Raw genomic sequence first — 26,108 nt, forward strand, 5'->3', positions numbered from 1 at the left:
CTGTAAGATGTATCTTAGTTCTTGTGATTGGTAACAGGGCAACAAATGGATCAAATAAGTTAACTCAGGCATATCCATGATGAATGGCCAATAGTTAGATCCATTAAGGGATGTGAAAACAAGCAAACAAACAAACCAGTAAACTAGAGATCTATTTTTTTCCTTAGCCATGATACCAATTTTAACAAAACAAAAACTTATCATCAAGAAATACTTGTGGTTTGACATCAGCAAATTGTAGTTTGGCTTTCTTCATGTGTTTACTTCATAAATACATTCTTGGTACATTTTATGATGGTGCCATGCTGGTTTCCAAATAGTGTGTCAAACTTCTGACCTAGGCAATATGGCCTAGATATGATTTTCTCAAGTCTTCCTCACAAAGTAGAAACTATAAATCCTGGAAACAATGTAAAAGACAACCAAGTGAGATTTTTAAATTGTATAAAGAGGAAGATAAGAATGGTTAGGTGCCATAGACTGGAGGAGGAACTGAGCACCAGAGTGCCTTCTAGGCCCAACTTTCCTGACTTCCAATTTAGCAAGGGAAGGCAACCCAGATAGGCTCGTTTCTGCCCTCCATCTCTTGGGAGTACTCTCAACAATGCCAAGGAAACATAATACCAAGAGATCACCTGGGAGTGCTGCTGATAACATAGCAGAGATATAAATACATACAATAGACTCTCATTTTTCTCATAAGTGTTATAAATCTTATTTGATAATTCCAACAAAAATATAGCAATTTCTGATACTTAGGACAATGATGTTTAAAATTGGGATCAGATTGCAAGTAAGATATCTACAGTCATTTGAAGTGGTAAAATATTATACCAGTGACAATACTCTGTCAATCTACATGTGTATATTGTAATACACATAGAAACCATTAAAAATATATACAAGAGGCACACTCAAAGATACTATAAGTAAAACATGATAGAATTCCAAAAAATGTTCAAGTAACCTATAATAAGGTAAGAAAAGCAAAATGAATCAGTATTTTGTATCATTTGGGTAAATATCCTTTGGGTAAACACTCTGATGTTTATAACAGTTTTATCAATAATAGCTAAATTATGGAAAGAGTTCAAATGTCCATTAATTGATGAATGGATAAAGAAGATATGGTATATATCTCTATCTCTAGCTGGCTAGCTAGCTAGCTATTATCTATCATCTTTATATGCAAACACATATACAAAGGAATATTACTCAGCTATCTAAAAGAATGAAACTTGCCATTTGCAATGATGTGAATGAAGCTGGAGTGTATTATACTAAATGAATTAAGTAAGGCAAAGAAAGATAAACACTGTATGATTTCACTCATATGTGGAATTTAAGAAAGAAAACAAGTGAACATAAGGGAAGGAAGGGGAAAAAAGAGAGGCAAGCAAACTATAAGAGACTCTTAACCATAAAGAACAAACTAAAGGTTGATTGTGGGAAGGTGGGTTAAATCAGCAATGGGTATTAGGAAGGGTACTTGTTGTGATGAGTATGGGTATTATAGGTAAGTGATGAATCGCTAATTTCTACTTCTTAAACTAATGTCACACTATATGTTAACTAACTAGAATTTAAATAAAAATTTAAAACTAAACAAAACAAAAAAAGAAATGAAATGGAAGATCCAGAAACAAAGGAAAGAAAAAAAAAACCCCAAATTTTAAAATGATAGTCTTAAAGGTAATAAATCATTACCTTAAGTATAAATGGTCTAAATATACCAATTGAAAAATAGAGATCAGCAGACTAAATTAAAAAAGGAAAAACAAAGAAAAAGGTCAAGGTCTAGCTCTGTGTTTTTTACAAAAAAAATCAATTCAAATTCAACAGCATTTGTAGATTGAAAATTAAATGATGGAAAATAATGCCAAATAAATATTAATAAAATAAGGGGGGATGGGTATATTATTTTCTGATAATGTAGAACTCAAAGGAAAACCAATTAGTACTGACAAAATGGTACATAATAAAAAATAAAATACCTGATCCAGTAGGAAGACATAGTGATCTTAAATTTATACACATCAAACACCAAACCTTTAAAATGTAGAATGCAAACTGATAGCTGATAGAGCTGAAAGAAGAAACAAATAAGCCCACAATTTTATTTAAGTATTTCAACACCCTAACTCTAACAAACTATAGAACTATTAAACAGAAAATCAGCAGTGTTATAGAAGACCTAAGCAAGGCAATCCACCAAAAGGATCTAATTAACATATGTAGAAACACCATTCAACAAAAATGAAATATACATATTTTTCCTCAAGGTGACATGGAACTTTCGCTAAGAAAGACCATATCTGGAGCAATAAAAAACCTGAAAAGCTTAAAAGAATTGATTTCACACAAACTATGTAAAATAAATCAATCTAGAAATCAGTGCATGATTTGCAAGACAACAGGTGCATACCTAAATACATGGAAATTAAATCATAAACTTCTAACTTCAGAAAAACTCTCAAGGAAATAAGAATATATAGAACTAAATGAAAATGAAAATATTAAGTTATGTGGGATATAACTAAAGCCATGCTAAAGAGAAAATTTGTGGCACAAAATCCTTACATTGAAAAAAGGAAAGGGTCTTAAATCAATTATAGTAAGTTCCTCCTTTAAGAAATAGGGAAAGTGGGTAGCCCAGGTGGCTCAGCGGTTTAGCGCTGCCTTCAGTCCAGGGTGTGATCCTGGAGACCCGGGATCAAGTCCCACGTCAGGCTCCCTGCATGGAGCCTGCTTCTCCCTCTACCTGTGTCTCTGCCATTCTCTCTCTCTCTCTCTCTCTCTCTCTGTGTCTCTCATGAGTAAATAAATAAAATCTTAAAACAAAAAAAAAAAAAGAAAGAAATAGGAAAAGTAAAAGCAGAGTAAACCCAAGCAAGCAGAAGAAAGGAAGGAACAAGATAACAACAGAAATTGATGAAATTGAAAATAGGAAATCAGGAGAAAAAATCAAATAAACAAAAACTGAAAAAATATTAGTAAGATTCATTAGCATCCTAGCAAGGCATACAAAAATAAAAAGAAAGAAGACACAAATCATCAATATCAGGAATTACAACAAGATTTCACTAGAGATACTGGTCTACAAAAGAATATTAAAAGTTAATAGTAGGGATAACTTTAGGCTAATAAATTCAACAACTTATAAAAAATGGGCCAATATTTCAAAATTCATAAACTACTAATACTCAAGCAAGATGAAATAGATAATTTAATTTTTTTTTTTTAGATTTTATTTATTTATTCATGAGAGACAGAGAGAGAGAGGCAGAGACAGGCTGAGGGAGAAGTAGGCTGCATGCAGGAAGCCTAATGTGGGACTCCATCCCCGGACTCCAGGATCATGCCCCGAGCCTAAGGCAGACGCTCAATGGCTGAGCCACCCAGGAATCCCTTAAATAATTTTTAATAATCCTTAAAGAAATTGAGTTTCAAAAAAAAGAAAGAAATTGAGTTTCTAATGAAAATACTGAAAAAAAAACCCAACCTCTGAGCCCAGATTACTTCATTAAGTCTACTAAATATTTATAACAGAATTAACACTGACTCTATACAATCTTTTCCATAAAATAGCAGAGAACATATCTGAACTCATTTCACGAGCTTATCTTTATCCTGATAGAAAAATCAGACAAAGGCAATATAAAATAAAGAAAAAGAAAGATTGAGAGAGAGAGAAGGAGGGAAGAAAGAAGGAGAGATAGAGAGAGAGAGGAAACCAACCTATCATCCCTCATAAACTTAGCCACAAAAATCGCCAACAAAATAAAAACAAATCCAGCAAAGTATAGAAGGACATATCCACCTTGATCAAGTAGAATTTATTGCAGGTATGCAAGCAAGACTAGCTTAAGATTTAAAGGTCAATGTAATTTACCATGTATCAGGCTAAACTGGAAAAATTCATATGATCATATAAATTGATAAAGGGAAATATTTGCCAAATCCAAAGTTTACTCATGATAAAAGAATGGTGCAAGCTAAGGATAAAAAGAACTACCTCAACTTGATAAGGAATATTTCCAAAGAATCTTCAAACTTAATGGTAAAAAGCTGAATACAAATACTGTGTGATTTCACTCATATGCAGAATTTGAGAAACAAAACTGATGAACATAGGAGAAGGGAAGTAAAAATAAAATAGGATTAAAACAGAGAAGGAGGCAAATCATAAGAAAGTCTTAACTAGAGAGAACAGAGTTGCTGGAGGGGAGGTGAATGGGGGATGGGGTAACTGGGTGATGGGCATTAAGGAGGGCACTTGATGTAATGAGCACTGGGTGCTGTATGAGACTGAAGAATCATTATATTCTACTCCAAAATTAAGAAAACACTATATATCAACTTACTTGAATTTGAAAGAAAAGGGAAAAAAAGAACAAAGCAAAATGCGGATTCTTATTCTTATTTGACATAGTCCTAAAAGTTCTACCCACTGTAACAAGTCAAGAAAAAAACATGAGAGACAAATAGATTGGAAACCAAAAACAAAATGTCCCTATCTGCAGATGGCGTGATTGTTTACATTTGAAATCCAAGGGATTTATAGAAATGCCTAGAACTAATACATGAGTTAAACAGGTTGCAGGATACAAATCAATATGTAATTATCAGGTTCACCTCTATATAACAGTAACACTGTGAGAACCAAAACTGAAAACACAACACCATTTATAATTGTTCCCTAAAATGAAATATTTATGTTTAAACTTAATAAAGCATATCCAGGGTCTGTAGGATTAAAATATAAATACATATTATAAAATATAAATCTTAAAAAATGATGAAAATAATCAAAGGAAACCTAAATAAATGGAGAGATATGCTATGCTCATGGTTCATAAAGCCCAACAGTTCTCCCCAAACTGATCCACAGAGTTAATGTAATTGCTATCAAAATCCACACAAAGATTTTGTAAATATAGGCAAGCTTATTCCAAAGGTTATATGGAAAGGGAAAGCATAGGTTCTGGCATCACTCAATCAATGTTGAAAAAAGAAGAATCACTCTACACAATATCAAGGCTTACTATTAAGTACAGCAATTAAAGTATAGTATTGTTGGAATGGTAGACACATACATCAATGAAACACAACAGAGAACCCAGAAACAAACCCACAGAAACATGCCCAACTGATTTTAAAAAGATGCAAAAGCAATTATTTGGAGGAAGTATAAACTTTTATTTTTTTAAATTTTTTTATTAATAATAAATTTATTTTTTATTGGTGTTCAATTTGCCAACATACAGAATAACACTCAGTGCTCATCCCGTCAAGTGCCCCCCTCAGCGCCCGTCACCCATTCACCCCCACCCCCCGCCCTCCTCCCCTTCCACCACCCCTTGTTCGTTTCCCAGAGTTAGGAGTCTTTATGTTCTGTCTCCCTTTCTGATATTTCCTACCCATTTCTTCTCCTTTCTCTTCTATTCCCTTTCACTACTATTCATATTCCCCAAATGAATGAGAACATATAATGTTTGTCCTTCTCCGATTGACTTATTAAACTTTTAAATGGACTTAATGAAGCAATTGGGCAATACGGCACTCATAAATTAAAAAAAACAAAAACAAAAACCTGAACCTAAACCTCATATACTATGCCAAAAATTAAGTTGAAATAGATCATAAATTTATTTATTTATTTATTTTATTTATTTAATTTTTCTCATTTGAGAATTTTATTGGTCAAGGAGAAAGGAAGTCAGGCAGCCCCCCAGCTTCCCGCCCAGGGTTCCACAAGCTCTCACTGCTTCCCGTTGCCATTGATGCTCCAGGGACTCTGGAATGCCTTGAGCTTGGGTCTGGTGCTGAGACATGCCACATACGCTGAGAGCAGAGGGAAGGAGTCCAGGCAGCTGGGGCCAGGACCTGGTGAATCAGCAGGAAGTCCACGAGGGAGATCTGGTTGCCCACGATGAATGCCTGGCCCCCCTCATTCTGGAACAGAGCATTTCAAAAGGCTTCAGGTAACCTGATAGTGCCTTCACATACTCCTCCTTTCCTGCCTCATAGTTAGTGTAGATGAGGAGGATCTATTTGCAGCGGAGATTCTCTACAACATCGTTCACTACATCCAGCAAGGCTGCCTCCTGCTGGTCCTTCCTGTAGAGCCCAAGGGAGTGGCCCAGGTGTCCTAGGATGGCATTGGACTGGTACAGGGTGAGGTCTCCGTCCTGGAACTTGGGGAGCTGCCCATACAGACAGGAGACCTTGAGCGAATCCTTCATCCCTGTCTCCATGGTCACCACCTCCTTCTTCCAGCTCTGGCCCTGGTCAGCTAGCAGCATGTGCATGGCCTCACAGTGCCCTCAAACAGGGAAGTAGATGGTGGTGTAGAGTGGCATGGGGGCAGCGCAGGTGGCGGTGGCAGTAGGAGTGGTGGCAGCAGCGGCAGCCTAAATAAATTTCAATGTAAAGCCAAAAACTATAAAACTTAGAAAAACTCACAAAGGAGATTATCTTCAGAATGTTGGTATGGGCCAGTCGTTTTTAGACTTGACACCAAAGGTAAGACTGATAAAAGGAAAAATTGATAAATTAAACCTTATCAAAATTAATTTTTTGAGTGGTACATTTGTGGTGGGAATATAAGATGGTACAGCCATTCTGGAAATCAGTTTTGCAGTTTCCTAAATAAGTATACATGTAATTTCCATATGATCCAGTAACTGTTCTCTTGGGTATTTATTCCTGAGATATGGTTACTTATAATCATACAATATCTGTACATGAATGTTCACAACAACTTTATTTATGATTGCCAAAAACAGAACAACTCAGATGTCCTTTTTTTTTTTTCAGATGTCCTTTACTGAATGAATAAACTGCTTCATCCATACCATGAAATACCAATCAGCAATAAAAAGGACTGCCCTAATTATACACTTAATAATTAAGGAACTATACAAAGTGAAAAAGCCCATCACAAAAGGCTATAATACTCTACACTTCAACCTAATGACATTGAAAAGGCAAAATTATAGAAATGAAAAACTATTAGTGATTGCCAGAGATTAGGGGCAAGAGTGCATGTGTGTGTTTGTGGGGGGGGGTAGTGTTAGAAGGTAGAGGATGGAAGAGTAAAGTATCCCCCCAACTGAGAAGGCACTTGGAGACCAGAAAAGGAATCAGGACACTGCTTCCAATTTATACAGAGTTTTATTCAGAGTAACTTACTGACATAGGGTGATCTGGTGGAGGATAATCCATGGCAGCTGCATACTTATTTTCCACAAAGTCCAGGCCTTTGTCCACAGATTTTATAGAGCAAGTGGCATTGTAATGAAATCAAAGTGTTCCCATATTCAAAATGTTTGCCTGCACTTAATTGGCAGCTTGCATTTAATTAGATCTTGTGGCACCATCTTTGCATTAGGAAGGGGAAAGACTTCATTATCTTTAACAAATTCATGGAACATGAAAACATGTCTCCCCACATCGCAACCTTGGCAGGCATTTCCAGGGTATGCATATTAATACCCAAGGCCTGGACACATAGCTCCAAGAGCTCACTGGGCAAACATGAACAAGATGGAAGGCCAAAGATGGAGTCAGTATTGTCAGCACTCCTGCAGGGAATGAATAGATGGATAGAGAGAGGAGGGCAGATGATAAGGGAAGTTCAGTATTAACAGGCCACACGAGGAATTCTTTTGGTGATGCACAGTTCTGCATCTTGATTATAGTAATGAATTAACAACTGCACATTTAATAAAATTTACAGAATTAAATATACACATGCACACACATACAGGTAAATAAAACAAAAATGGGGCCATCTGAGTAGATCAGTATATTGTATCAATGTCAATATATTGATTATGTTGTACTGAAGTTTTACAAAGTGTTATAATTCACAAAACTCTATAAGGATAAATGAGACCATTCTGTATTATTTCTCAAAATTTCACATGAATCTATAATTTCTGTCAAAATAAAAAATAATTAAAAAATATATGTCAGCCCCTGAGAAGCTTATGGTCTAGAAAGGAACACAAGAAATGAATAATGCTATTATATACATAACATAAAGGAGAATGTATTACAAAAGTGTTGTGTAGAAAGAAATGTCTTCCGTCTATGTCAATTGAGTGATGATTTTTGAATGTCAGGAAAATTTTGCTATTTGGAAATTACAAATGGATTAGAAATACAGGTAGAGAAACATCTGAGGAAAATTGCATTGGAGGTATAGTAACTTACGTAGATTATTAATTTGAGGTGAGTATCACAGACAAAGTAGTGGTCAAAATTAGGACTAAAGAAGAGAGAGGATATTAAAAATCAAGGTTTTCTCTTTTGCAATTTAGACAATGTTTAACTGTTAAATAATCATGAATGGATGAGTGAGACAATTTGCATGGTATTCTAGGAAGATTACATAGGCATAAATATGAAGGAAGAAAGAAATAAGAAGTGGGAATAGAGGGGGAGGAAAAATAAGAAGTACCAACAATTTTAAAAGCTATGGCATAGTGCATGGGTGTGCAGTGCATTCTCTAAAAGGGAGAATGGAAAGTGCATGTGTGAGCTGTTGAGGAGGTGGAATCTGATCTGATAGGGGTTTTTATTGAGAGAAACAGAGAGGTAGGTCTTATAATTGACTCTGTGGTTTTAAATCTTAATGAATGTTGAGAGTACTATCAGAATCAGGGGGTACAGAGTTTGGGGAAGAAAATAAGTTTCCTTATAATTATGTGATTAAAATGCCTGCCATACATCCAGCTAGCATTGTCTATGGCAAGGTTTCTCAACCTTGGCATTATTGACATTCAAGCCACATTGTTCTTTGCTGGTGGGGCCTGTCATGTACATTACAGGATTGTTAATTGAATGAAGTTGAATGACCCATACATTCTAATAATAAGGTAATCAACTTTATGAAGTCATTCTAGATCAGGGAGGAGAAAAATGTATTTGCCAATTTTAATTAAAAATTCAAAAATTTCACCATAATGCAAATGTTTGGGACATTTCTATGACCTACCTTTAAGTTACATTACACAGAAGTATGCTCTTAATTTGATTTGGATATTTACTTTTTGAAAGCCCTTAAGACAAAGTAAGAATAATAATGGTACATTGCAAACAGTATTTATTCTAAGATTTTTTTTTTAAGTTTTACTTTGTCCAATACTTCTACGAGGGAAAAATTTATTGTTTCTTCCCAAATGACAATTAATGTTTCTTGAATTCATTATATTTAGGCTATCAAGGATTTGAAGTATCTATAACTTTAGAGTTATGGAGTCTGGAAATAAATTTCAAAAGAAAAAAAAAGGCGTCAATCAGCACTCAACGTTTTTAAGCTTCTGTAATTAAGGCAAAATAGTCCATGGGCTATTATAGATTTTAATAAATGAACTAAATTTTATAAAGTATGTTATAATGAATATTGGCCCATCTAAAATATTGAATTTGGGAACTTTTCTAAGGAGACAAAGGACTCAATCTGTTTTCATAGCCCCAGGTTTCCCTGTAGAACAATAGCCTCAACAGTTCTACAAACAAACAAACAAACAAACAAATATTATTTTTAAAGGAGAGGGAGTGGAAACTACTTAAACTAAAATTGGAGTTACATGGTGTAAATTAGCATATTAGCAATTCTGAGAAGTTTTACAATAAAATAATATGTTTAAGTTTGTTCAAATTACTGTGTTGAATTCTTTAAATACACTGCTAGGATTTTGCTGTACTAGTTCTATATATACATACGTGGTACCTAGTTTCATGTTATTTCTCCTATATCTCTTTACATAGAAATGGGGCCCTTTTTGGTCCTCAGTCAATGTTATGAATGATTCTTCATGATAACTGAAAGTAATTACCAAATGTGCTTGCCATTTTGTATTTTAATGTATCTGTTTGTATTTCCTAGATAGACAATGGACTTTTTAAGGGAAGGAGTTATTACTTCTTCACCTTTTATAATACCACCCTACCACAAAAAATGCATGTGGTCGAGTTTTATTCAGACATAAGTATGTCTGCAGCTGTCATGTGGTATCCAGAACGCATCTCTACCTCACTAAAGAAAAGAACATTTTCAAGATCCTTTCATTTTTTTCAGTAGATTAGAAGATTGGTAGATTGAAGTATACAGTCTTCTATTCAAGTAAAAGACTAACAATGCCCAGATTACTTGATTAGTAAATGGTTGTGAAGAAAGCACAGATATATGTGTGCGTATGAGTGTATGTGTGAATGCCTGAGTGTGTATGTGTATGTGTAGTTTGTGTGTGTTTTCTTGGTGCTGTTATCTAGCATATTGCTCAATCTTGGCTGACATTATTTTCTTTTTAAGATTTTATCTATTTATTCATGAGAAACAGATAAAGAGAGAGAAAGAAAAAGAGAGAGAGAGAGAGGCAGAGACAGAGGCAGAGGAAGAAGCAGGCTCCATGCAGGGAGCCCGACGTGGGGCTCAATCCTGGGTCTCCAGGATCAGGCCCTGGGCTGAAGGAGGTGCTAAACTTCTGAGCCACCCGGACTGCCCTTATTTTCATTATTATATATATCAATGTTCTTACTATGTTTACCAGTGATTCCATACAAGGGCACAGAACTCTCTTCTACTACTAAAATATGCTAGTAGAAATTGAAGCTACCTAATACATTAGATTTGTATGTCTAATTTCTCAAAACTAAAGAAAACAAAAAATATTTCAACTTTATGAGTCATTCTGAATTTCAACCTTAAAAAAAAAAAAAAAAAAAAAAGAATATGACCACTAGAATAGCCTTTACTCCAAAAGAGAAAGTCTCCTTTAAAACACTTAGATGTACAAATGGGATGCTAGTTTATTGACTTCCATCTTGTTTTTTTTGATTTAATGAAATTTTTACTCAAAGAACAATATAAACTATTCATTTAAGAAAGAAAGGTACTATATTCTCTGGCAAGAAATTTAAGTATTAATGAACTTATTACCTTAGTGATCTACACATGAACACATATTTTCAGTGAGGTTATAAACTATAACATCTGAAGCTGGTGTTAACAGAGTAATTAATTGCTTTTAAAATACAGACTTTTGTATTTGTATCATGTTTTTGCATTTGCAGTTTTCATGTTACTTTAGTTGCAGTTTCATATTTATTTCTATAAACACATATTTCAAGTAATGGGTGGAAATTAAGGCAGCCAGATGGCTCAATGAACTATATGAAAGAATAGAAACTCAGAGATACAATTTCCCTACTTTGATTCTCTGTCATATAACCTCAGATATAAGATGGTGATCTCAGTTTTGTAGGTTCCTGTTAGGTAACTGTTATAAGTCCAGGATTTTCTAGGACATCATTGGAGTTATTTGATAAACATCACAGATAAAAATTATGTCTAATCTATATTCTGATGCAGAGTAAGCATGAATCTTATATAGGTCTATATGTAGAGGTCCAGGATCATCACGAACATCATCATTTAAACATCTCTATGTGATTTTAACTCCTCCACTCAGTCTTTAAAAAAAATATATAAAACTGTACAGGTGCAGAAGCAGTTGGCAGCACCAGGTTGGCAAATTAGTAGGCCAAAAAGGGCAGGAGCAAGAAAGCATAATACATGGGTTTCTTAAAAGCAGTTTCCATCCATTAACAATGAGACAAACACAGATGCAAGCAGTTTCCATGGCAGATTCCATATAAAACTATAAAAAAGTGTCATTACTCTTGACACACATGGGGTGTCTTTAAAGTTCAAGGTTAGGGCTGTAATCCTACTTCAGTGCCTGATTATAGGCAAGTCTTATGTTTTCTGGGCTTCTGTTGCTTCCTCTCTAAAACAATTAAAAGAAAGCATGATTCAGAGGATTGGTGTGAGATTTTAATGAGATAACACACGTAATGCAGCTGGAATATAAATTCAAAGAATATTAATTCAGTGGATATATTTATGTGCTAGATACTGTGCTAGATACTGTGCTAGATGGTGAGACACAGTGTGGAATATCTGTGTAAAATGATTTTTTTAAGTAAAATAATTCCTGGCTTTCAGCTGGGCTTATAGCCTCCAGGAGAAAGATCACCTTTCCTTGTCTCTTGCTCCTTCTGCTAACCGGAATGAATGTTGATGATAGCTGGAGCTCAAGTAGCCATATTGAATCATTAAATGTATTACACATAATGAGAATGGTAAAGTAGCAAGATCAAAAGAACCCTGCTTCCCCAACTGCTGTGAAGCCACTGTGCCAGTCACAAGCTAACATAACATGAAAGTAGGGTATACCATGCAAGGAAAATACGCTATCATTTTTAAGTATTCTGGGTTTCCTTTCACTTGGCAATGCCCACTTTACCTGATGTTGTGAACCAGCTACTCTCTGTCTTCATAGAGCACATCCGGTGAAGGAAAAAAAGAAATAGAATAAAATTTATCTTGGCTATTTCTGAAGCCCCAGAGGTCTGTGTGGTCTGGAGATCTGTATTAGATCCTGTGTTGATGGCTATAAAAGCATTTTTCAGGACTGGACACAAGACCCTTGGAATCCAATCATTTCAGAATAGGACCGCTGAGAATTTAAAGATTTCACAAGAGGCCAGTCTCAGGCACCAGAAACATGACTCTCTGCTGCCTCCCTTGGGTATCTGAGTTGGATGGGCTTTTGCAGTTAGTTCATCCCACAAAATGCAGTGGAGGCCGTCAGACAATCCAATGTGATGAAGGTTTAAAGAATGTAAGAACTGGCAATACTTGAAGCTGTGAGAAGTAGTTGCAGATCAAACTGTGTATTCTTTTAAGGAGCTTAAAAAGTAGGCAGAAATAAGTATGTTGATAAGTGATATAGTCAGAATGTTTTAATAACAGAGCACAGATACTGTGCAATGGGAAGAGTGTAGTTGGTTACGGGAAGCCGATAGAGAGGCAGTTCTTGTGCCTCCACAGCGCCACTTTTGATGGATCTCTTTCCCTTGATGTTATAAGGGTTGACCCCCTAACTGACTTCTAGAAGAAAACAATTGTATGGAAAGTAATAATTGGCTTTGCAGAAGATAATTACAGTTAGTTCTCAGAAGGAAAACAGGACCTAATAAATCCCAGACAGATTGTTCCAGTACAGCAGAAAAATATCCAATCCAGCAAACACAAGCTAGTAATCTTTCAATATAAAAAGAGTAATGAGAGAAGCAATTCAAATACTAGAAACTGGAAATGGAGAAAGCAATCACCAAATAAACATCCATCTCTGAACTTATATGGAAAGTCTTAAAAATGATCCAGGCTTCGTAAGACATGGGTTAGGTACTGATTTGCTCAGGTTTCAGGCAATCAACTTGATGATACAGATGACAGATTCCTGAATCCAGCCAAAGTCTTCCTGATGCTTGATTTTGTGCTCTAAGGGCCTGGGAAGAGAAAGCACGTTATCATTAATTTTTTTTCTCTATTTTTTTTTAACTTATAAAATGATGACAGAAGTACACAAATATAAAAAAATAAATAAATAAAACAGCAGCAGCAAAGCACTGTTGAATTTAAGGTCTCCAATACATTTGCTTTTCCAACCTGATTTTGTGTCCATTCCCTGTCACTTACTCTCTTTTACCCTGGCCCTCTTTCAATTTTTCAAATATTCAAAACCCCTTTTCAATGCAGAACTTTGCCTGCACTGTTCAATTTGCCCAGGATGGTTCTTTCTCTAATTCTTTAGTTGTCCATACTACTCACTGAAGCTTTAGCTGACCTCCTTAGCTTTAGCTTACCTCTGTCCTCTAGTTTCCTATCTCTTATTTCTTATTTTCCCTTACTGCACCTGTTTGATTTCTTTTCACTCTTTATAGAACACAATACTCTGTTTTCCATTTGACTTTCTACCTTTCTTGGCACTCCGTATGCAGAAGTGAGCACAGTGTCAGCAGAGAGTAGTTATTGGTTGAAAAAAAATTGAGTAAAAAGTATTGCATTTGTCTTTTCCTTAGCTTTCCTGAAAAATACAAACTATAAAGTCATTTAGGATGCAGTGATTAAGGGGGCACTTGGGTGGCTCAGTTGGTTAGGTGTCTGCCTTCAGTTCAGGGACCCTGGGATCCAGCATCCATGTCCAGATCCCTGCTCAGCAGGAAGTTTATTCTCTCTCTTCCTCTGCCTGCTCTGCTCCTTCTGCTTGGGCTCTCTCTCTTTTTCTAAAAAAAAAAAAAGAAAGAAAGAAAGAAAGAAAGAAAGAAAGAAAGAAAGAAAGAAAGAAAGAAGGAAAGAAAGGATATAGTGATTAAAAAGCACTTCTTAAGAAGAAAATTTTAGTTGTGTTGTCATTATGATGATTCTAAGGTGTATACGGAGTGGTCAGTAACCTTTTGATCATATTGATAATTTTAAAAGGGAGGGGTTTTTTTTTTCCCTTAAAACAATCTCATTTGTAAGATTTTTTTCTGAAAAGAAAGTATTCTCTTTAATGAACTCTTACAAAGTAGTCTGTTTGCAGTTGAACACTTACTTCTAAGCTATTGAAGTAAATAATTTCTTTTCTTGCCTGACTTTGAATAAACCTGTAGGTATTTGAGTAAAATAATGTTCTGAAAATAACTTTCTGTTAAAATGAATTTGGTATGTTCACTCTCTATACACTAAGTGATTATCATGCAAGTTAAATAAATATTTCTAGTAATTGAGCAAATAAAGTCAGGTTCAAGGACAATTCAAGTAGTTGATAAATGTTATTAGAGAAATTAAAATGAGGAGCCCCTGGATGTCTCAATGGGTTAAGTGCCTGCCTTGGGCTCACATCATGATTTCAGGGTCCTGGGATGGAGCCCCACATCAGGCTCTCTGCTCAGCAGGGAATCTGCTTCTCCTTCTCCCTCTGCCCCCCTCTCTGCTTATGCTCTCTCTCTCAAATAAATAAAAAACATTTTTAAAAAGAGAAAAATTAAAATGAGCATATAATATTTATAATTTTTAATTTTTCCTTATGTTCATGCCTAAAAATTAACAGATGATTATGTCAATAATTTCAAGGCTATCAGGGACTGATGTTTAACAAAGTTAATTGCACATAACGGATGTACTTTAGACAATGGTTTAGGTGTTGTAGGGGCCATGGTCAGTCCAGCACAAGGTGGGCCATTTTGGCATAAAATCACTTTTGTCTTAAAAACAATCAAAACCCATCTCTTTACCTACCCTTCGACTGCTTAAGAGAATTTAGGTAGAGGACCTGCTCCAAGAAATGAGCTATCATGATACATAACTACAAATTAGGTGGGGTAGGCAGGGAGGATCTTACCAATGTTCTCTCGCATCCATTATTTCTGAGTGGCCTAGAAAACATTTGTGTACCAAATATTTACTCTTTTTCATCTTCTTGTGTATTGAATCCCTTGCTTTAAAATTCTAGACCTTTTTCTCTTTCTCCTTAGGTCAAGAATGATATATGCACCTCATTTTGCTTGGCTATTTTTGGAATTTCTATATCTGTATGGATTACCCATATGTATGAAATTAAATTTGATTTTCTCTTGTTAATCTGTCCCATGTCAATTTGATTCTTAGTCCAGCTAGAAGGACCTTGAGGGGCAAAGGAAATTCTTGCTCCCTAACTGTCACATTAACTTCTAGTCATTCTATAGTATGACTTTAAAAGCTATTAAAAATAAGACAGATTTTGTGAGTCAGGAAGCACAAAATACACATTCCATGTTTAATTCACAGGAAAATATTTCATAAACCTTAAATAAAAAGCAAATACATTCTTTAACTAGGCTATGGCCTGTACTAAGTATACTATAAATAAAGATGATAAATCTCCATACTGTAAAATTAGTGGGCTATGTATTTGGCAAATAGAAAATTATTCAACAGATAATCAATAAAAATATATATTGCTTTTTCTCAAAATATCTGCCTGCCTATAATACATACCCCTGAAAGCCTTAGTATTGTGCAGGTAACTGATTAACTATGATCTTCTCAAGTGACCTTAAGGAGATATCAAAAACAGGAAGACCCAGAAAACCAGTTAAGTGGAGGCATGCAAGCATTATTTTTGAATAATCAGATATGGTAGAAAATATAATGTATTGGAAAGACCTACGACTCTTTCATGTGTCTATGTGAAAGTCAATGAACCTTATTTTTTTATAACTGATCAAATTATACCTTGTGACACACATTTGGAAAACTGCCTGGAAGCATGTATACCCGTACCCCCTTTTGGCATATAATCCCTTGTAAACCAAGTTTCAAAGCAGTTCTTCAGAGCAATCTGATATATTGTCTCTATGCCATACTCCTTGGTAAGGCAATGAAAAAACTATTTATTATCCAGTTTTTGACTCTGGCCTTTTATTCAGTTGACAGTATTAGAAACTATAATACTTACTTTACAAAGAATAAATGGGTTGAAACATTTAACGTTTACATGTTAAGGAAAGCCTTTTTTTCAAAAGATTTTATTTATTTGAGAGACACAGGGGGCGGGGAGAGAGAGAGAGAGAGAGAGAGAGAGAGGAGTTGGGTGAGGGGCAGAGGGAGAAGCAGACTCCTGCTGGGCAGGGAGCCTGATAAGGGACTCCATCCTAGAACTCCAGGATCATGACCTGAGACGAAAGCAGCTGCTCAACCACTGAGCCATCCAGGCGCCCTAGGAAAGACTTTATAAATACAAATTACGTCATTAAAATCTGCAGTTTCATTCTAAATTAAAAACTGATATAGATGAGAATTTATTTTAAGAACTAAATACATGGTGATAAGTGTAATATAAATAAATAGCGTAGAAAGGTATTCTAAGACTTATTTCTTGGGGACATCCTTTATAATTATGTCATCTGACATTCCACAAGATTCTTTACATCAGAATAATGGAATCATCTAGAGAATTAGATATTTCAAGAAATTACTACATTACCAGAAATGTTTTAGTAACACCCTTTCATGTTTCTTTGTCTTTAAAGATGGTGATTCATGCTAACTGCATGATTGAAAGAGGGACATTTTGTACCACAAAGTCTCTGGAAAGCAATGAGTCCTCTGGCATCCTTAACAACATGCTTTGTTTTGAAGATAATGAGGATATTACAAGCCATTTGGGTCTTTTGTCTAAAAATTCCCGCCAGAGGCTCCTGAAAGCCACTGCGGTTTTCAGGGAGGGCCTGATTCCTGCAGAGCCCAAGTCTGGTTTTGCTGCTGCATCAGCTGTTACTCATGCTTTTTGGGTCCTGTGTGCCACTCAGGGGGAAAATACTCGATATTATGAGAAATCCACTCACTTTTGGTGCTCTCCATTGGGGGGAAAGTTTTGATCAGCTTTTCAAACTAAGATTCTTTCCGAAATCCTGAGCAAGGTGACATACATTACCTTGCCATGCCCTGACCTGAGTAGAAGTGAAACAGAACTAATAACTGGCATATGGTAATGGTTGGAAAGACCACATTAAATGAATATGGTGAAATATGATACTTTTTAAATTTTCAGAAGACCGATAATGTTCCATCAGGAAAATTATAGTTGAGTGTTTTGCTTGAGGTGACAAAATTTAGTCTTTTGTAATGAACCATAATGGACAACTGGCTTGAACAAGGAATTCCTTTTTCTTAAACATGTCATTGCCCTGCAATTAGAACAAGATGATATATCAAGGGGAAAATATTTCAGTGACATTGCCTTACCTGTTGTAAATTTATCCAGTAGAGTTTATGACTGTAAAGCACAGATTAAGAGCCAACAGAATTTTTTGAAGAACTGCTGGGGAATATAGACGAAAATTATCTGAATTCTGAGCCTAAAGTCTTGAAAGTAATCAGAAAAAAAATCCACACTATTGTTATAAAAATAGAAATACCTTGGTATAGATATAAGAATGGAATAGCCAATTATGTATTAGTTAAGGTTTTCAAAGCTGGCAGGAAAAATAAATAAGAAAGTGTTTTGCCATTTATGCATGTATGTATAAAAGCTTAGCTAAATAAGACTATACAAATTAACTGAACATCATCTAGGAGGTTCAAATACTTAAAAATACAGGAGAGAAGGATATAAGATAATTTTGGCAACATAGCTTTAAAAATTTTGTAATAAAAAATAGTACACATACAGAAGTGAGCATATAGTTTAATCAACTTTTTTATACCCAGCATCTAAGTTCAAAAATTATTAACACTTGGCCAATATTATTGCATCTATACCACTTCCCACATCGTACACTCACCTGTTGCCATAAGCTTAATGACACTTTTATAGGATACTGTGACTTTAATGACTACCTTTGATTTTTTTTTCTAGTACACAGGATAAGTTAGATACATATATATATGTATATATATACACACACACACATAATACATATATTATATACACACCCATTACTATGTACTCAATACTATCAGAAAAGATTTGCGTTAGAAAAACTTCAGTGTTTTGTTTTTTTAAAACGACAGTGTTTTAAAATAAACCTTTTAAATTACTTTAAATACGTAGTAGTAAATAATAACATAATTATGTTCTTGACATAGCTTAAAATAGCTTCTTCTTTATGAGATTTGTGAACTTTTCTATTCTATTTTGAGCTTAAATGTTATATAGTCCTTCCTCTTACAAGCTTTCTGAGGAATACCTAATGGGATTATTCAGGTATATTTTAAGTCCAAGGACAAGAAAGCACACAATTTCAAATCCCAATTCAAGTCGCACAAAAGATTTCTGATTTTTCTAGCATTTCATAAGGCAGACAGAAGATAATGAGGATTCTGAATGTCAGGAATGATATTAACTGATTGATTTAAATAAGTTAATAAAACCATTATGCTATTCCAACCCCATTACTCCTTGTGATCCACACATTAATGTAACATATATTGCTGAAGACTGCAGATGGGTGAGCAGAAGATTGAAAAAAAAAAAGTGAACCCATTAGCCAATCATTTGGCTTAGTTTATTAACATGAGAATTGTTTCTGATCAGGAAATAAAAATGAAGCACATGGTTTATTCAAGATAGTACTTGGTTCTTTGAAAAGCTCTAGAGCTATCTATAGAAATTATTCTTGTTTCTATGCATCTTGAGGTAATTTTATACCTGGAAGGGATTATTATGGTTGGATTAGCTTAAACTTTATAGTAAGTATTAGACATGTTTTACTTATATAGTTTAGATACAAATGTACTTGCAAGAACACAAATCATCAGTGTGATAAATTTTTCAGTAAATGAAAGGCACATTAGTGTGAACCTATTCAATGACAAGTGAAATTTTTCAATATGTAAATATTATTATCAACTTGCCATATAAAGCATTATAACTACCTTGCTGTTTTACAAGGAATCTTACAAATATAGAACAATCCCTTATTTTGTTATTAATACTAAAAATGCCAGTTGCATTGCCTTTAATGTCTTAAAGATAAAATGTTACTATTGTTTATAGTGGTTTCAAAACTCAGGCATTATTTAAGAAGAAGGGAAGTGGGTTTGGCAGGGAGAATTATTTCAGATGAGGGTCAACCAGAGAGAAACTGGTTCTAAAATTAGGCTTCAAGGAGAGAATGCCGGTGGGATTTACCCTGACGATATTAGAATTGTAACATCTCCGAAGGCCCTGGGAAAGTGTGGGTTTCCCTTTACTGCAGATGGCATCCTCTGCAGTCCTGGGATTTTTGAGAAAAACATTTCTTGGTTTAATTTCAACAGTATGCTAAGGAGAGATTAGTAGAGCAAAAAGAAATAAAATTAGGAAAAGATGAGGCTGCTAAAAAAGGTAGAGAAAGAAATAGAGGAATATAAAGCAGCATAGAGGAAAAAGAGCTAGTAAAAGAAACTTCTGATTTTGGCACTAACAAGCTATGTAACTTTGGAGGCATGATTTACTTTATCTGCACAAAATACCTCTGTTTTCCAAACTAACAGCTTCTCCTGAGGGTTCTACACAATTAGACCATTTGTGTAAAGTACCTGTACACAGTAGATACCCATCAAATAGTAACTGTTTACTATATGCCTATTCCAATGTTCAAAAACACTTTTGTATTCTTAACAATATATTTTTCTTTTAATATTTTGTTTATTTATTCATTTTAGAAAGGGAGAGTGAGTGAGTGAGAGAGAGAGAGAGCATGCACACAAGGGAAGGAGGAAAGGGAGAGGGAGAGAAAGAATCTCAAGCAGACTCTATGCTCATAAGGAGCCTCACTCAGGGCTTGATCTCATGACCCTGAGATCATGATCTGAGCTGAAATCAGGAGTTAGCTGATTAACCCACTGAGCCATCCAGATGCCTAACAATATCTTTGAGTTAACTAATGATAAAAGAAATAAATCCTGTTAATTTATAACAATTCATCACTATGAATTGTGTGTCTATGACACAGAGTAAAGAAACCTCATGGCTTTGAACTTTTAATATAGATACAATTTCATGTCTTGATTATATTAGCGGGACTCCAAAATTGACATCTGATTATTTAGATAATTACTCTCTATTGGAATTTGAGAATTCATGCATGCTCTTTGGATAGAATTTCTGAAGTAAGGAATTGCCAAGAACCTAAGTTCTTAAGCCTTTAGTGTGCTACCAGGAAATTACATAGAATATATCCTTTTTTTATAAATTGATGCCGAATCTCGTAATCCATGTAGATGCTCAACAATTACTATTTCAACCTTATAATCTTGAAATTTAGATGAGGGAGATGTTCTCTTCCCCATATACTTTGCATTCACACAGTTGGAGTCCTCAGTTACTATGGTAAGCACCACTCTAGAAGTACCTTCACAGGAAGTACAATATAAGATCACCCAGCCTCTCATCAGAATGATAAAAATGTCTCAGAACCAGCACGTACAGTACTGATCAAGCAATGAGAAAAATGCCTAGAATAATCTTATATCTTTAGGACCTTGCTCTGTGAATCTCTGGATTCATTGAGCAGTTTCAAGCTCTCTAAGAGGGATGAGTCTTTTAAGCAATGCCTCTGCTCTTTGTTTTACATCTGTGAGTGTTTTGTTTTCTTATTTTCTTACTGTGCTTTGTAAATTTATTTGAGCGAACACCACGGTACCTGGAGAGGAACCGTCTTTGAGCTAGCTTGGTTTTAATAGTTATGCTCTCTCAAGTGTTTAAGCTATTCTGACTGGCTCTTGTGAGTTTCTTGGCAATAATATAGTTTGCTCCTGGAGTCTTCAGCACCAATGCTGCCTGCTGACAGAGCCACATGGCTGATTTTGGTTACTCTGGCCTGGCAGCATTGATATGTGAAGGGAAGAAGAGATATTAATGTGGCCTAATATGGCCCACTCAGCCTGTGTTTCTCTCAACATCTATTTAAAATGAAAATGTACCAGGATATTCAAGTGCATGTGGAAGGGGGAGATAAGATGTGTACAGGAAACATAAGGGATATGATCTCTAGGTTACTTCCAAATAAATGACTACTTTTTTACCTTAAACTGGAAGATATGCCATGATATGTTTATTGGGAAGTTCATGCTGAGGCATGAAATATGCTGAGGCATATTTTTCCTCAAAAGATCATAAAAGAGCTCCCCTGGGAATGGCAGAGTGAATTCTCGGAGAATTTCCGAAGGTTATACAGTAAAATCTGGGAAAGTGTCCTAATCACTGTCCTAATGACTCACCATATTCTTCCTTCCTTTCTCGTTGTTGTTAATGCTCATTTTATGTAAAAATCTCAACTGGAACTAACTAGGACATCTTTAGGGTAATGTGAGTTTCTAGGCAATAGTAATTTTCAATTAAAATTGCACAGTGTACCAGTGAATTGAAAGTCAGCTACAAGGACGATATATGATGGAGTTTTTGGTTTCTCTAATCAACCTCACACTGCATGCTTCTCTTAAAATTGGCAACAGGTTTCTGGTCTGCTCTTGGGTTTATGCCATGGTGTTTGTAGAGGGGAGACAGAATCTCCCCAGGATTTAGGCTCAGGTCTCCTCAGGCTATCTAGAGGCCTGTGTAGTTCGAGATAAGAGAAGAAAGCACTTCAAAGAGCTAGGAATTCATCAGCTGGTCTGGCTGCAAGCACGGTGTTGTCACTGAGCAATTCCGTTTCGGAAGCTCACTTACATTAACTGGAATGAAATGAGACAGGCTCATTTAATTCCTGTGTGTAAAAGGCTCTTGAAGCACAGTTTAAACCAGTTACTTTGTGATGTCATAAAGCGAAGGGGCTAATTGAGCTCATTGGAAAGGGAAGGCCCCTCCCTGCCCCTGCAAAGAGGGATTGGACTGGCCTTTGAAACAATTTCCTTATGTCTTATTCATACCTTTATAGTGTTACTCTTTGTGCCATCCATTATCACATAACCAGAGTGTTTAACCTCTCTCTTGCATCAGTGCTATTTGTAATGGAGGAAGCTCTTTATGGAATACATGATAGTTTAATTGTTCTGTGAACCAATGGAACTTAAGGTCTTACTCTCATTCTCTTTATACTTCAGAAAGACATTTCTACATTTGAGCAACAGCATTAATTATCATATAAATAATTCCAGAAAACAGACTTTTCTTATGCTGATGGATTTTGACTAAGTACTCAAACACCAAGTAAATACAATAAACCAAAGTATTTCTTGGTTTTCAGGTTTCTAATCTAATTTCTAATAAAATTTCTAGTTTTATTTTCCCTAACAACTAATAAATAGGTGTGCATATATTTCCTTCATATGTTTCTATTGGAATTAATTATTCAATAACTTTTATGTAAACACTAAATCTCATTTTCAGATTTCAAGAATAAATTTGCACGAAATAGGTCTACTCATTATTAAAGTTTGAGAATTGTCTTGAATAAGTTTATTAACAAATGTTATCCATTTCCTAATTAAATGACTAGCCAATCAGAGTAATCAATGTATACTAATGATAAGGCTAAAAGTAAAGTCCCAAATGGGTTTAAATCTATGACTCTAAACTCAGGATCATCTGTTGTAATGATTAAACCATTTGCTCTCTGTATATCAGATACTAGCCCATTAGCTTAGTCAAAGATATCGAAAGCTTTTCTTCTACAGGCTGTTAGTAAAGCAAATAAAACATTTCTCTATGTTATTGACAAGCTCTTAATGGATTTATTCATTAGACACAGTGACCCTTCAACTAAGCTTTAGTCATGCAGAGACAAACATTAAGAGCATTTGAATATCTCTGGTGTTGATTAATATATGATCCTGCATGAAGGTTAAAGTTGTTCAATACATTCAAAATATATTTTGTGTCTGGATAACTCAATAATAACAATTTAATTGTGACTTCTTTAGTCGTTTTCGTGAAAAGAAAACTGAATTTAATAAAAAGCAAAATTGAAAATCTATAATGCTTTGCAATGTGGTGGGAATATTTTTCTTAAATATGGATTTAAATGGAGAAAGGTTTCTAAATAGGTGGTCGATACAGAAGGATTTAAATATGAAAGAGAACAGTGATTCAGTTACTTACTAATGTTCCACATTAATTGAGAGGGCATTGATAGATAATGCTGACCACCATAGATATTCTCTGTCTAGATGTTGACCTTAAATGAACTGATAGCACTGTTTGTAATACAAAAATTTAGAAATAGCCCAAATGTATATCAACAGGAGAGCGGGTTAAATGATCATCTGATCATACAGTGATATATGACAGTGACAAAAGAAAAAAATATACTATTACATACTAATTTGGAAGAATCTAAAAAATTTCTGTTGAAAGATAAAAGCAAAGTACACATTAATATACATAGTATGATCCCATGTCTATAAATGGTACAACCAGTTGAATTTAAGGAATATATTTTATAGAGATGCATATGAAAATGTTAAACTAAGTAGTACAACAAGATCATAATGGAAGATATGTCTAAAGCCCTTAAGTATATGCCAGATATTTTAAAAAATACAGTATATATATTTTTACCATTATTATTTTTTCCAATTACAGATGGAAAATGGCATACAGAGAGACAATGACATACAGAGAGATGGCCCCCCAGCCACATAGCTATAGAGTAGAAAATCCAGGATTTAAATCCAGCAGCCATGCTCAGGAGGCTGTGCTCATTCACTTTGTTCTACAGCTGAGGGAGAACGATTAACAGAAAATTCACTATAACATTTACTTCTTGGAAAGGTGACAGAAATGGGTATAGCATGCATTTGATTGAAAAGAACTGAGAGAGGGCTTCAAAGTAATGGTAATATTTCTGTTGGATGGTGGTTATACATACATTTTTTTCATTGTTTTTCTGCTTGTTTTGTTTTAAAGATTTTATTAATTTATTCATGAGAGATACAAAGAAGGAGGCAGAGACATAGGCAGAAGAAGCATGGTCTCTAATCAGAGCCTGCTGTAGGACTTGATCCCAGGACCCTGGCATCGCAACCTGAACCAAAGGCAGACACTCAACCACTGAGCCACCCAGGTACCTCCCTTTTTATTGTTTTTTGAACATATGCATATCTTATATACAGAGTTTATAGAATTTTTATATCTTTAGTTATGCTTATCTAATTTACAGTTAAAAATGCATACCTAAAAACCTTTCCACTTTCAGCTTAATTCATCAGAATTAATCGAAGTATTGTGGTAATAAACTTTTGACTATTTTACTACAAAAGAAATAAAGTGTTTAAAATCAATACATTTTGTAATCAAATTCTCCTGCTATTTGGGTTTTAATACATTTTGTAACCAAATTCTCCTGTCACTTGGGTTTTAATAGTGCATTTTTTTAACCCTGAAGGTTGATGAGAGGAAAATTACTAATGACAGATTTAATGCACGATAACATTGAAAGGAAGAAATGAAAAGACACATATTAACCTAATGCTTAGTATATGCCTGAAAACTAAGATCAGCACTTCACATATTGTTTCTCAGTTATTTCAAGTTAGTAGAAAAATCTGTAAGGTAAGAGTACGTAAAAAATGATATTAGCAGCAAATGTTAATTGAGCACTTAATATATTGCAGACATTTTGATTGGTGCTGGCATATATGGTATTTTATGTCACGCTTACATGAAACTGAGAGAGAGGTGTTTTATTATCTCTATTTTTTAAATTTTTTTAAATTTTTATTTATTTATTTTTATTATCTCTATTATTCGGATAAGAAAAGGAGGCTAGAATAGTTTAGGCAACATTTATTTTTACTCAATTATCAAGTTGCTGAGCTTAAGTTAAAGCCCAAAGAATCCTTATAATTCCACAGGCAATGCTCCTGATCACTATCCCCATGATTTTTTTTTAGTCTTTTTTATATGTAAATTTTGATCACATTAGAGTTGAAAGAATTTTACAATAAACACCTATCATTTTAATCTTCTTGGGCTGCCATAAGAAAATACTGCAATGGCTGGCTTAAACAATGAAGTTTATTTTTTCACAGTTCTGGAGACTGGAAAGTCCAAAATCAAGTTTCAGTAGGGTTCAGTTTCTGGTGAGGTCTCTGTTCCCGGCTTGAAGACAACCATTTCTTTCACATGACCTCTTTCTGTATGTACATGAAAAGAATGAACACGTGTGCCACCGTGAGAGGCAGAGATGGGGAAGAGAGACACAGAGAAAGAGAGAGACAGATACAGAGACAGAGAGACAGACAGAAAGACGGAGAGAACTGACTCATGTGATTATAGAGGCTGAGAAGTCCTCAGATGTGCAGTTGGCAAGCTGGTGATCCAGGAGAAACAGGGGGTAGTTCCGATCTGAGTTCAAAGGCATGAGTACCTGGAAATGTGATGGCATAAATTCTAATCCAAGGGCAGAAGAAGGCTGATGTCCTAGCTCAAAGAGTCAGGCAGGTTGAGTTCCCTTTTATTTAGTCCTTTGTTCCACTCAAGCTTTCAACTGATTGGATAAGGTCCACTCATATTAGGCAGAACAATCAATTTTACTCAGTTTCTCAATTCAAATGAAAATATCATCCAGAAACACTCACAGACACACTCTAAATAGTGTTTGACCACTTTTCTGGGCACTCTATAGCCCAGCCAAGTTGACACAAAATTAACCATCATCCCATTTATTCCAGCCCCATTGTTGAAAAGACTGCTAAAAATCAGATGACTATGTATAAATAGTTCTATTTCTGGGTGAAAGAAATACTTATTATATTTATGGATTCATTGAATTCAAGGTGCTGACTCTTGCTTCTTTCA

General features: G+C 34.9%; 1 pseudogene; it reads right to left on the reverse strand.

The window, feature by feature from the left end:
- Positions 1–5,761: 5,761 nt before the first annotated feature.
- On the reverse strand, positions 5,762–6,362 carry LOC112644269 (glutathione S-transferase P-like; annotated as a pseudogene).
- Positions 6,363–26,108: the final 19,746 nt, after the last annotated feature.

This window comes from Canis lupus, chromosome 32 (genome assembly GCF_003254725.2).
Source record: "Canis lupus dingo isolate Sandy chromosome 32, ASM325472v2, whole genome shotgun sequence".
In the NCBI taxonomy this organism is placed as follows: domain Eukaryota; kingdom Metazoa; phylum Chordata; class Mammalia; order Carnivora; family Canidae; genus Canis; species Canis lupus.